Consider the following 12,000-nt stretch of genomic DNA (forward strand, 5'->3'; position numbering starts at 1 on the left):
ACTTGAAAAATTTAAGGACTATCCTCCTTAGATCAAGACAGATCAAGCAGTCACCTGACAGAGGTTTTTAGGAAGTGAGAGATTTTGATAGGACACATCTACATGTTTCTGTTTGTGTATGTACCTGGGCACTCGTGTGCACATTGATTTATGTTTATCTGTTTTATCTGAAAGTGTGAGTATTTTTGAGTCTATGTATTTGTAAAGAGGAACTAGAGTTGGTCACTCCTTCCTGAAGAAGGGCTCATGCCCGAAACGTCGAATCTCCTGTTCCTTGGATGCTGCCTGACCTGCTGCGCTTTTCCAGCAACACATCTTCAGCACTCAGCCTACAAGCCTGCCTCTGCATTTCATAGCTCATTAACACTTCAGTACCTTCTAACCACCTTCCACCTCCTAACCCTGAACGCCGCTGGTAATCAGAAGCTGGAACAAAGACAGACATTGCTGGAAAAGCTCAGCAGGTCTGGCAGCATCTGTGCAGAGAAATCAGAGTTAACACTAAGTGACCCTTCCTCAGAACTCATTGGAACAGATACGACAGAGACAGAGCAACTGGGAGAATGGAATAGCGTCTTTCCAGGAAGCGAAGATGTTGCGTCTGGGTAACTGTGGGAGTCAGTGGGTTTAAAGTGGATATTAATAGCCAGTCTATCCTCAGAAATAGAAACAGAGATATGGAGGAAGGGAAGGGATAGACCAGGTGAAGGTGAGGATAGAAGAGGAATCAGAAGTGAAATTGATTAAACTTTCCAATTCTGGGTGAGAGAGGGACGCAGCACCGAGATCATCGATGATTCGGAGAAAGAGAGGTGGGTGGGGGCTGTAGGAGGACTGGAACAGGGAATGTTCCACATACCCCATAAAGAGACAGACATCACTGGGGCCCATGCGGGTACCCATGGTCACCCCCTGACTGGAATAAAATGGGAGGAGTTAAAGGAGAAGTTGTTGAGGGTGAGGACGAGCTCGGCTGGGTGGGAGAGGGTGAGGATGGGGTGGCAGGTCTGGGTGGGGGTGGGACCAAGCAGGGTAGGGTGGGAGAGGGTGGAGCATGGGGGTGTGGAGGATGGTCGGGGTATGGTGACGGTTCAGGCCTTTCCTCCAGGAAGAAATTGAGAGCCCTGCACCCCATTCTGGGGTGGGGGATGGGCTTGTGAAGGGATTGCACTTCCATGGGAAAGGGAAGGTGGCTGGAGACAGCAAACTAGAAATTCCCAAACTGGCATAAAGTGTTTAACGAATCGCAGATATTAGTGAGAAGGGACTGCACCAGGAATGAGTTAAGGTAGGAAGGGATGGCAGGAGCAGGCAGAAACAATGGGTCTGTCTGGGGAGTCCTGTTTTGGGAAGGAGGTAGATGTGAGCTGTGCACGGCCGGGGAACTATCAGATTGGAAGTGGTGGGGCAAGATCACCAGATGAAATGAGGTTGGTGACTGTGGCTGATAGAATGGCCTGATGTTCCATGGTGGGGGTCACGATCCAGAGGGAGGTCGGAGGAGAGGTATCTGAGAGATGGTGCTCAGCCTCTGCAATGTAGAGGTCAATCCACCAGACAACTACAGCACCGTCCTTATCGGCAGCTTAATGATAAAGTCACGGTTGGATCTGAGAACTCGGTGTGCAGTCAGTTCCCAGGAGGACAGAGTGGAATGGGTAATGGGGGAAATGGCGGGGTGCAGAGGAATTGAGGTGACCAATGTCAGGTCAACAATTCTCGATGAACATATGGAGGTAAAAGGCCAGAGAGAGGGGTCCAGGTGGAGGGAGAGTGTTGGAGCTGGGAGAAGGCATCTGTGGGACGGGGAGAGGACTCTTACCCAAAGAAACTGTCGTCCATGGAGGCAGTGGAAGAAGAGTTCAATATCATATCTTGCTCGAAATTCATTAATGTGTGGACACAGATGCATTTATAATCTGGAAACAAGAGCCAGAGCCACTCGGGACTGATGTGATGAAGCACTTTTGATCAGAGAAGGCAGTGGAAATCTGGAATCTCCCTCCTGTTAACCGGATCCAGGCGAGACCCTGAACTCTCAAACAAGTGGTGATTTTTATCTTTGAACATTAGTTGATGTTCAGGATGTATTCCTACAGAGCTCTTGACTCCTAACTAGTGTCCTGGCTGACTCTATTCATAGCCTGTGAACCAAATTCGCCCAAATCGGCTGCCCTTGAAAGAACAAAAGACAAAAACTCCCAAAGCAAACTTGCCAATTGAAATTTGTTTGGGGATGGGGTGGGCGTGATGACGTAATCCAACTCCAACGGTGCCCATTGGTCACAGAATGCCACAGGCCTTCCTGTAGACTCTGAATGCTTCCCCCCTCAGGCCATCCAGGTCATTACAGTTAAGAGGCACTGACTCTCTTTATATTTGCTGTGTGATCAAACAGTGACATTCCTGTTTTTTTTTCTTTTTTTCCCTGTCTATTTTTTTTTACACTCCCTTTTTTTTAAACCCCCACACTACCGCCTAACTGCGGTAGTGCTTATTTTTTCCCCAGCACCCATGGTGTGTGTGTGTGTGCAGGTGTGAGACACAGTGAGAGAACTGACTCTCTTTATACTGTCTTGGTTCAATCAATCATACTAAAAACAAGTGATAGTCCATAAGTGAGAGCCCATAAGGCTAGAAGACACAGGAGCAGACGAAGCAAACAAGTCATAGCCCATTAGGCTATAAGACACAGGAGCAGACAAAGACCATTCAGCCCATCGAGTCTGCTCTGTCATTCAATGAGATCATGGCTGATCTGATCAGCCTCAATTCCACTCTTCTGCCTTTTTCACATAACCCTTTATTCTCTCATTGACTATCGGTCTATCTCAGCCTCGAATATACTGAATGACCCAACCTCGACAGCCCTCTGCAGGACAGAATTCCACAGATTCACTTCCCTCTGAGAGAGATTGCTCCTCATCTCTGCATTAAATGTGCAATCTTTTATTCCGAGCCTATCCCCTCTGCACCTAGACTCTTCCCTTGAAGGTGCACTGTAACGAAAGAAAATCTATAAAGAAAACTTACAAATTTAAATTAAAATTGAGTCGGGGGGGTGGATTATTGAGATAACACAAAGGCGTTCAGGGTAACAGCAAGCACTGGGTGCTGTCCCTGTCCATGTACATAATCATGAAAGAACAGTAATAAGGTTCCCTATAACATGTGATCCTATTCTTCAATCAAACAATGTCCATTACTTGTGTATCTTCAGCAACATAATCAAAAGCCACTAACGTCTCCCACAGCCTGCACAGACATTTCCTACATGATCACAGTGACTACACTTCACAAAAATATTTCATTAGCTGCAAATATGCTTTGGGATAGCCGGAGGTTGTGAAATCATTGTCAAAATAAATACTCGAGTAAAACATAATGAACAGAAGCAGCCTTTGGCTGGGAGCCCATGGGGCTGCTCTTTCAGGCAATGTGATCATGGCTCATCCCACCTGACATTGCAACACTAGCCCCACATTCCTGGTTTTCATTTGGTGTCCAAGAAACCTATTATCTCAGACTTGAAGTCACTTGACGGCTCATTCTGCGCAGTTCTCCGGAGTGGAGAATTCACTCACCTCTGAGGGAAGAAATTCTTTCCTCATTTCATCCCGAAGTACCTGACCCCTAATGTTGAATCTGTGAACCCCCTCCCCACCTGCCTCCCTGGGTCCTGGATTCTCTATCCCGGTAAATATCTTTTCAGAATCCATCTTGTCAACCTCTTCAGGATGTTATATGTTTGATTCAATCCTGCTGTCTCCAGGGAGCTCAGCCTCTTCTCACATACCAACTCCCTCATAGAGTTGAGGTGAAAGTGACGTCTGCAGATGCAGGAGATCAGAGCTGAAAATTTTTCTTGCTGGAAAAGCGCAGCAGGTCAGGCAGCATCCAAGGAACAGGAGATTCGACGTTTCGGGCATAAGCCTTCCTGAAGAAGGGCTTATGCCCGAAACGTCGAATCTCCTGTTCCTTGGATGCTTCCTGACCTGCTGCGCTTTTCCAGCAACACAATTTCATCCCTCATAGAGTCATTAGGTTCTAGGGAGGCAATGGCCTAGTAGCATTATCGCTGGACTATAGCCCAGAGACTGAGTTAATGAGCTGGGAGCATGAGTTCAAGTCTTACCATGGCGGAATTTGAAAACAAAATCTGGGTTTTAGGGTCTAATTAAACTTGAATATTTTTTTGATCATCAGGGAAAACCCATCTGGTTCACTAATGTCCTTTAGGGAAGGCATCTGCCATCCTTACCTGGTCTGGCCTACATGTGACTCCAGACCCACAGCAATGTGGTTGACTCTCAACTGCCCTCTGGGCAATTAGGGATGGGCAATAAATGCTGCCTGGCCATCGATGCCCTCATCCTGTGAATGAATAAAGAAAAATAGAGATCTACAGCACAGAAAAACGTCCTTCACCCTGTTGAATCTATGCCAGTTAAAAGCAACCATCTAATTATTTTAATCCCAATTTCCAGCAATTGGCTCACAGCCTTGTATCACCTGACATCGCAAATGACACTGCAAATACTCCTTTATTGTTGTAAGTGTTTCTGCCGTTACCACCCTGACAGGCAGTGTGTTCCGGAGAATTATCTGAAGAATTAGTCCAGTGAATCCTCATCATAATCTCTTTGAAGAAGGTATATATATTCCCAAGGTAAAGAGATTAAAATTGCACACAGTACTTCAGGTGTGGTCTCACCAATGTTCAATAACTACAACAAGACCTTTTTACTCTTACTCTTCGTAATGAAGGCTACAAATTATTTAGATTCCTAATTATGTGCTGTGCCTAAAGATGAACCTTGTCTGAATCATGTACAAACGCAGACGGAGCCCTTGGAGTACTAACATTTCCCAGTTTCTCACCATGTAAAAACATCTGGCATTCTTGCAATTTTCCACCCAAACCTCCACAATGCTCCACTTTAAACTCTATATGCCCCAACCTTGGGTCCTCACTGATCTGTATCTTTCCTCAACCTCTTTGTATCCTTCCCATCCGCCTACCTGTCTGTCATCAGTGGGCTTGAAGGTATTATCTTCAGTCCCCTCATCGAGAACATAGTACAGGCCCTTCGGCCCTCGATGTTGCGCCAACCTGTGGAACCAATCTGAAGCTCATCTATCCTACACTATTCCATTTTCATCCATATGTTTATCCAATGACCATTTAATTGCCCTTAAAGTTGGCGAGTCTACTACTGTTACAGGCAGGCCGTTCCATTCCCCACTACTCTCTGAGTAAAGAAACTGCCTCTGACATCTGTACTGTATCTATCACCCCTCAATTTAAAGCTATGTCCCCTCATGCTAGCCATCACCATCTGAGGAAAAAGGTTCTCACTGTCCACCCTATCTAACCCTCTGATTATCTTATATGTCTCTATTAAGGCACCTCTCAACCTTCTCTCTAACAAAAACAGCCTCAAGTCCCTCAGCCTTTCCTTATAAGACCTCCCCTCCATACCAGGCAACATACTAGTAAATCTCCTCTGCACTCTTTCCAATGCTTCCACATCCTTCTTATAATGCAGCGACCAGACCTGTACGCAATACTCCAAGTGCGACCGCACCAGAGTTTTGTACAGCTGCAGCATGTCTTCATGGCTCCGAAACTCAACCCCTCTACCAATAAAAGCTAACACACCGTATGCCTTCTTCACAACCCTATCAACCTGAGTGGCAACTTTCAGGGAGCTATGGACATGGACACCAAGATCTCTCTGCTCATCCACACTATCAAGAATCTTACCATTAGCCCAGTACACTGTATTTCTGTTACTCCTTCAAAAGTGAATCATCTCACACTTTTTTGCATTAAACTCAGTTTGCCACATCTCAGCCCAGCTCTGCAGCTTATCTATGTCCCTCTCTAACCTGTAACAGCTTTCCACATTGTCCACAATTCCACCAACTTTAGTGTCATCCAGAAATTTACTAACCCATCCTTCTATGCCCTCATCCAGGTCATTTATAAAAATGACAAACAGCAGTGGCCCCAAAACAGATGCTTGTAGTACCCCACTAGCAACTGAATTCCAGGATGAACATTCCCCATCAACTGTCACCCTCCGTCTTCTTTCAGCTAGCTAATTTCTGATTCAAACCATTAAATCGCCCTCAATCCCATGCCCCCATATTTTGTGCAATAGCCTATCTTGGGGAACCTTATCAAACGCCTTACTGAAATCTATGTACACCATATCAACTGCTTTACCCTCATCCACAGATGTTCGGTCATCTTCTCAAAGAACTCAATAAGGTTTGTGAGGCACGACCTGCCTTTCACAAAACGGTGTTGACTACCCCTAATTAACTTATTCCTTTCGAGATGATTATAAATCCTATCTCTTTGAATCCTTTCCAAAACTTTGCCCTCAACAGAAGTAAGGCTCACTGGTCTATAATTACCAGGGTCGTCTCTACTCCTCCCATGAACAAGGGGACAACATTTGCTATCCTCCAGTCTTCTGGCACTATTCCTGTAGACATAAAGATCAAAGCCAAAGACTCTGCAATCTCCTCCATAGATTCCCAGAGAACCCTAGGATAAATCCCATTTGGCCCAGGGGACTTCTCTATTTTCACACTTTCCGGAACTGCTAACACCTCCTCCTTACGTACCTCAATCCGATTTAGTCTAATAGCCCATATCTCAGCATTCTCCTCGACAACATTGTCTTTATCTAGCGTGAATGCTGGTGAAAAATATTCATTTATCAGCTCTCCTATCTCTTTGCTGTCCCTGCACAACTTCCCACTACTGTCCTTGACAGGCCCTAATCTTATTCTGGTCATTCTTTTATTCCTGACATACCTGTAGAAAGCTTTAGAGTTTTCCTTGATCCTACCTGCCAAAGACTTCTCATGTCCCCTCCTGGCTCTTCTTAGCTCTCTCTTTAAGTCCTTTCTGGCTAACTTGTAACACTCAAGTGCTCTAACTTAGCCTTCACACCTCATCTTTACATAGGTAAAAATCACACAACACTAGGTTATAGTCCAACAGGTTTATTTGAAAGCATGTGCTTTCAGAGCACTGCTCCTTCATCAGGTGATTGGTGGAGGTTAAGATCATGCTCACAGGATTTATAGCCAAAGGAGGCTATGTCATGGACATCTCCATGACACTGGATTCCAAATCATTCACATAGATTGTAACTAACTGAGGCCCCAAATCTCTGAGACCTTCCCAACATGGTGGTGGTTCCACTGAAGCATTCAAGAGGGTATCGGATGGTAAATTGGATAGGGATATGGAGGAAAAGGCAGGAGATAGGCATGAGGGAATAAAACTAATGCAGGCACGATGGATCGAATGGCCTCTTCTGTGTGATAGCAGTTATTTGATTCTGTGGTTTCACACACCTCTGGAGCATGCGGGATATGAACTTTGGTCTTCCAGCTGAGAAGAAAGGACAATACCACTGTGTTACAAGATTCGCTTTTTTTCTACACAATGTCAGTTTTATGACTTTATGGAACTTGGACGTCACTGGCTCAGTATTTGTTGCCTGTCCCTAGTTGCCCCTTGATAAAATAGTGGCGACCTGTCTTCTTGAACCGCTGCAGTCCTTTTGTGAAACCCACGGTGCTGCTAGTGAGTGAGTTCCAGGATTTTGACCCAGTGACAGCGAAGGAGTAGTGTAAGAGTTCAAGACCAGAAAGACTTGGAAGGGATTTGCTGTTAGACTTGCAAGTCATTTGTGGGAGAAAGCAGGAACAGGGGACTGAGTTGAATGATCAGCCATGATCATATCGAATGGTGGACAGGCTCGAAGGGCCGAATGGTCTACTCCTGCTCCTAGTTGCTGTGTTTGCTTGTTATAGCCTGCCAAGCAGAAAATATCTTGCTTATTCCTTCTTCTGCCTTCTGTGTATTAATCAGTCCATGTTATCCCAATCTCAAAGGTGCTTAGAAAGACAAAATCCTATGGATGTTGGAAATCTGAAACAAAAAGAGGGAATACCGAAGAAACTCAGCAAGCCAAGGAGCACTTGTGGAGAGAGAAACAGAATTAATATTTCGCATCCCTTCAGAAATCTTCTTCAGAAATGTGCCCTAATTTTGTTCAATAGCTTCTTATTGAACTCTTTGAATCCACTGGCTACCCGTTATCCATCTTACTCGTTAATTTCTCCAAAATCTAACTGATTTGTGAGGTCCATATCCCCTTCCAAAAGTCCATGTTGACTCCAGCTCTGATTTTCTCAGCTGTGGTTTAGTTAATGGCTCCTTCTTTTCAAAGGTTCCAGGTTCAGGATTGGAACTAGTTTATTCAGCCAGCACAAACTCAGTGGGCTGAATGGCCTCTTTCTTTCTATGCTGTAAATTGTTTGATGGTTCTTGCTCCCACGCTGGGCCTTGAGCATGGAAAACTGAGGGTTGACCTACCAGCACACTACTGAGGGAGTGCGGTTCTGTTGGAGGTGCCACCTTTTGAATTCACCCTGCCTGCTCAGGTGGGTGTAAACCATTCAATGGTACCCGTTCAAAGAAGGAGAGAGGAATTCTCTCCAGTGTTCTGGCCAATCCTCATGCCTCAATCAACATTATAAAATCTGAATAAATGGCCATTATGAAACTGCTTTCTAAGGGACCATGCTGTGCATAAACTGATGTCTCCACAACAGCAGTCACACTTCAATAAGGTCACCCCTCAGCCTCCGACGCTCCAGGGAAAACACTCCAGCCTGTTCAGCCTCTCCTTGTAGCTCGAACCCTCCAACCCCGGCAACATCCTTGTAAATCTTTCACAACATCCTTCCCATCACAGGAAGACCAGAATTGAGTGCAATATTCCACTGCTGATGACAAGCTGAGTTACAGTATTCTGGTTCTCCCTTTCCTTCCTCTTTTTTTGTAACAGCAGGAATATTGTTCCAACCTGGGGAATGCGAATGGATCAATGCCAGTGTGTCCACTTCTACCACCATTGATTCTGTTTAATGTCTACAATACGGGTTGTCAGGTCGAGAAAATCCGTCAACTTTACGTTCCCCATGAATTATTCCAAGGCTAGGGCTTCACAAACAAAATTATCATTTTAGGTTTTGGTGTGAAATTGTGAACATTGGCATAAAAGACACGAATATTTGTTAAATGTGTCGGCTGGCTCTTTATTTCTCAGTATAATTGCTGCTGTCTCTCCTTGCGAGGGTTTGGCATTTACTTTTGCTAATCTCTTCCTTTTCGCATTCCGGTCGAATGCAATCTGATTCATGTCTTTCTCAATAAGAACAGGGTGGGGCTGCAGCTGATGGACAGCTTTAGATCAGTGTTAATCCCCTCCCTCACAGTTTATAATCTTGCTTCTCAATGCCCTGTTCATCCTATTAGTTATGGCTAATGGATTGCTTCAGAGAAGGCCATAAGTGCAGAGTAAACCCAGTCATTACGACGTTTTTAGCTGAGGATTTGTTTGGAGATCCTTCTTCTTGCTTTTTGATCTGAGCTCTTACAAGGACTGCTTGATTGGGAAATCTTGCAGTACTTGGAAATCATATATACCAGGATTACCTACCATCACACTAGAGTGAGCCAGCACACAAGTCTTTACACGTAATGCTGCTTTTTTCTCTCGTTGTTCCACACAGAGGATTTTCATCCTCAGTTTCTTATTCGGGTTGAAGACATTGAGAGGTGGGGCGTGGGAAAGGGGAAGATTTTATGCTGCAACTTCCCCCCCCCCTTCAATCCCAAACCGGAGTGAATCAAGCCCTTTAGAGAAACACATTGCGAGTCACACAGCGCTCCCCACTACCTACAATGCTTAGGCGTTGGCTGACCCAATGGCTGGGTCATTGGCAGGGTGGGGCCAAAGAACCCACAAAGGATTTCCTGTGTCAGGGAGGGAGAAAGCCATTATAATCCATGCTTCTCATTGGTCACCACTTCTATAAGTCAATGGTTCAAGATATATTGGTCTTCATTGCAAGAGATTTCGGGTACAGACATAAGGATGTCTTGCTGCAGTTATGTCAGGCAGCATCCAAGGAATAGGAAATTCGACGTTTCGGGCATAAGCCCCTCATCAGGATGATGAAGGGCTTATGCCCGAAACGTCGAATTTCCTATTCCTTGGATGCTGCCTGACCTGCTGTGCTTTAACCAGCAACACATTTTCAACTGTGATCTCCAGCATCTGCAGACCTCACTTTTTACTTGCTGCAGTTATGCATGACCTTGGCATGACCCCACCTTCATATCATTTGTTTATGGGATGTAGGCGTCTCTGGCTGGGCCAGCATTTATTATCCAGAGGTCAATTAAGAGTCAACCACATTGCTATGAGTTTAGAGTCACATATAGGCCAGACCAGGTAAGGATGGCAGAATCTTAGAGAGTACTGAGTAACTGGGGGAACTTGATGTACAAGTTCATAGATCCCCGAAGGTGTAAGCACAGGCAGACAGGTTGGAGAAGAAGATGAGATGCTTGCCTTCATTAGCCAGTGTAAAATATAGGAGCAAGGAAGTCTTGTTACAACTTGATAAGGCATTGGTTAGGCCACAGGTGGAATACTGTTTGCAGTTCTTGTTGCCATACTGTTGGAAGTCCAAATGTTTGCATTGGACAGGGTGAAGAGGAGATTCACTAGGATACCTCTGAGGATGGGAAAGTCTCAGTGATGAGAACAGACTGGAAAGGCTGGGCTTGTTTTCTCTGGAGCACATGAGGCTGAGGGGGGAATCTGATTGAAAAAAATGGAAATTGAGGGAGACATAGACAGTAGATTCTGAGAATTCTTTCCCTTTCGCAAATGAGTCTCAGACCAGAGGGCATGAGGTGAAGGTGAGGGGTAAGTAGATTAGAGTGGACTAAGGAAAAATATTTTCACCCAAGTGGTGGTAGAAATAGGGAACACATTGCCTGAGAGGGTGATGGAGGAAGGTACTCTCGCAATATTTTAGAAGCAATTGGATGAGCACTTAAAGTGCCAAGTCATAGTAGGTTATGGGACAAGTGTTGGTAAATGGGATTGGTGTAGTTTCTTGGTCAGCATACACATGATGGGCTGAAGAGCTTGTTTCTATGCTGCATGACTCTATCGCTCTATTTCCTTCCTTCAAGGACATTAGTGAATCAGGTAGATTTTTAGGACAATCGATGGTAGTTTCACAGTCACCGTTAAACCAGCTTTTTTTAAATTCCAGAATTTTATCTAGACCCGGTGAGCGTAATGCAAGAATGAGAGGCAGACTGTTAGGAAGCACTCCTACACACAGAGGATGGGAGAGGTTTGGAACTCTCCTCCATCACTGACAGTGGATCAGTTGTAAATTTTAAATCTGAGATATAAGATTTTTGTTAAGCAAAGGTATTTGGGCCAAAGGCAGGTATATGGAGTTAGGCCACTGAACAGCCATGATCTCATTGAATGGTGGAACTGGTTGGAGGGGCTGAATGGCCTACTTCTGTTCCTGTATTCCTATTGAATTCAAATGTCACCAACTGCCATGGGTGGGATTTTAACCAAAGTCCAAAGAACCTTGAGCTGAGGTTCTGGATTACTCAACCAACGACCTGGAGAATTTGATCTCCTGACCCAAGGGAATGTACTTGCCCCAGGAAGAATATAGCGGAGGTTCCCTCGGCTAGTACTGGGGATGGCAGGACTGTCTAATGGCTGAGCATCCATTCACTAGAGTTTGTAAGGAGGAGAGGGGGGGGGTCTGAATGAAATCTATAATATTCTAACAGGACTGGACAGACTAGATAGAGGGAGAATGACTCCCCCTGGTTGGGGAGTCCAGAACCAGGGGACACAGTCTTGGGATATGGGGTAGGCCATTTGACTGAGATGAGGGAAGATTTCTTCACTCAAAGGGTCGCAGATCTCTAACATTCTCCCCCACAGAAGACTGTGGAGGCCAAGTCACTGAATTGAGAGATATAAGATAATCAGAGGGTTGGATAGGGTGGACAGTGAGATCCTTTTTCTTCAGATGGTGATGGCTGTCACGAGGGGACATAGCTTTAAATTG

At 45.1% G+C, this 12,000-nt stretch overlaps 1 protein-coding gene across 8 annotated transcripts in view; it reads left to right on the forward strand.

Annotated features, from left to right (window-relative positions):
- robo2 (roundabout, axon guidance receptor, homolog 2 (Drosophila)) overlaps nt 1-12,000 on the forward strand; it is an 895,654-nt gene that overhangs the window by 713,234 nt on the left and 170,420 nt on the right. The gene's annotated exons all lie outside the window — the stretch shown is intronic.

This window comes from Hemiscyllium ocellatum, chromosome 12, assembly GCF_020745735.1.
Source record: "Hemiscyllium ocellatum isolate sHemOce1 chromosome 12, sHemOce1.pat.X.cur, whole genome shotgun sequence".
Lineage (NCBI taxonomy): Eukaryota > Metazoa > Chordata > Chondrichthyes > Orectolobiformes > Hemiscylliidae > Hemiscyllium > Hemiscyllium ocellatum.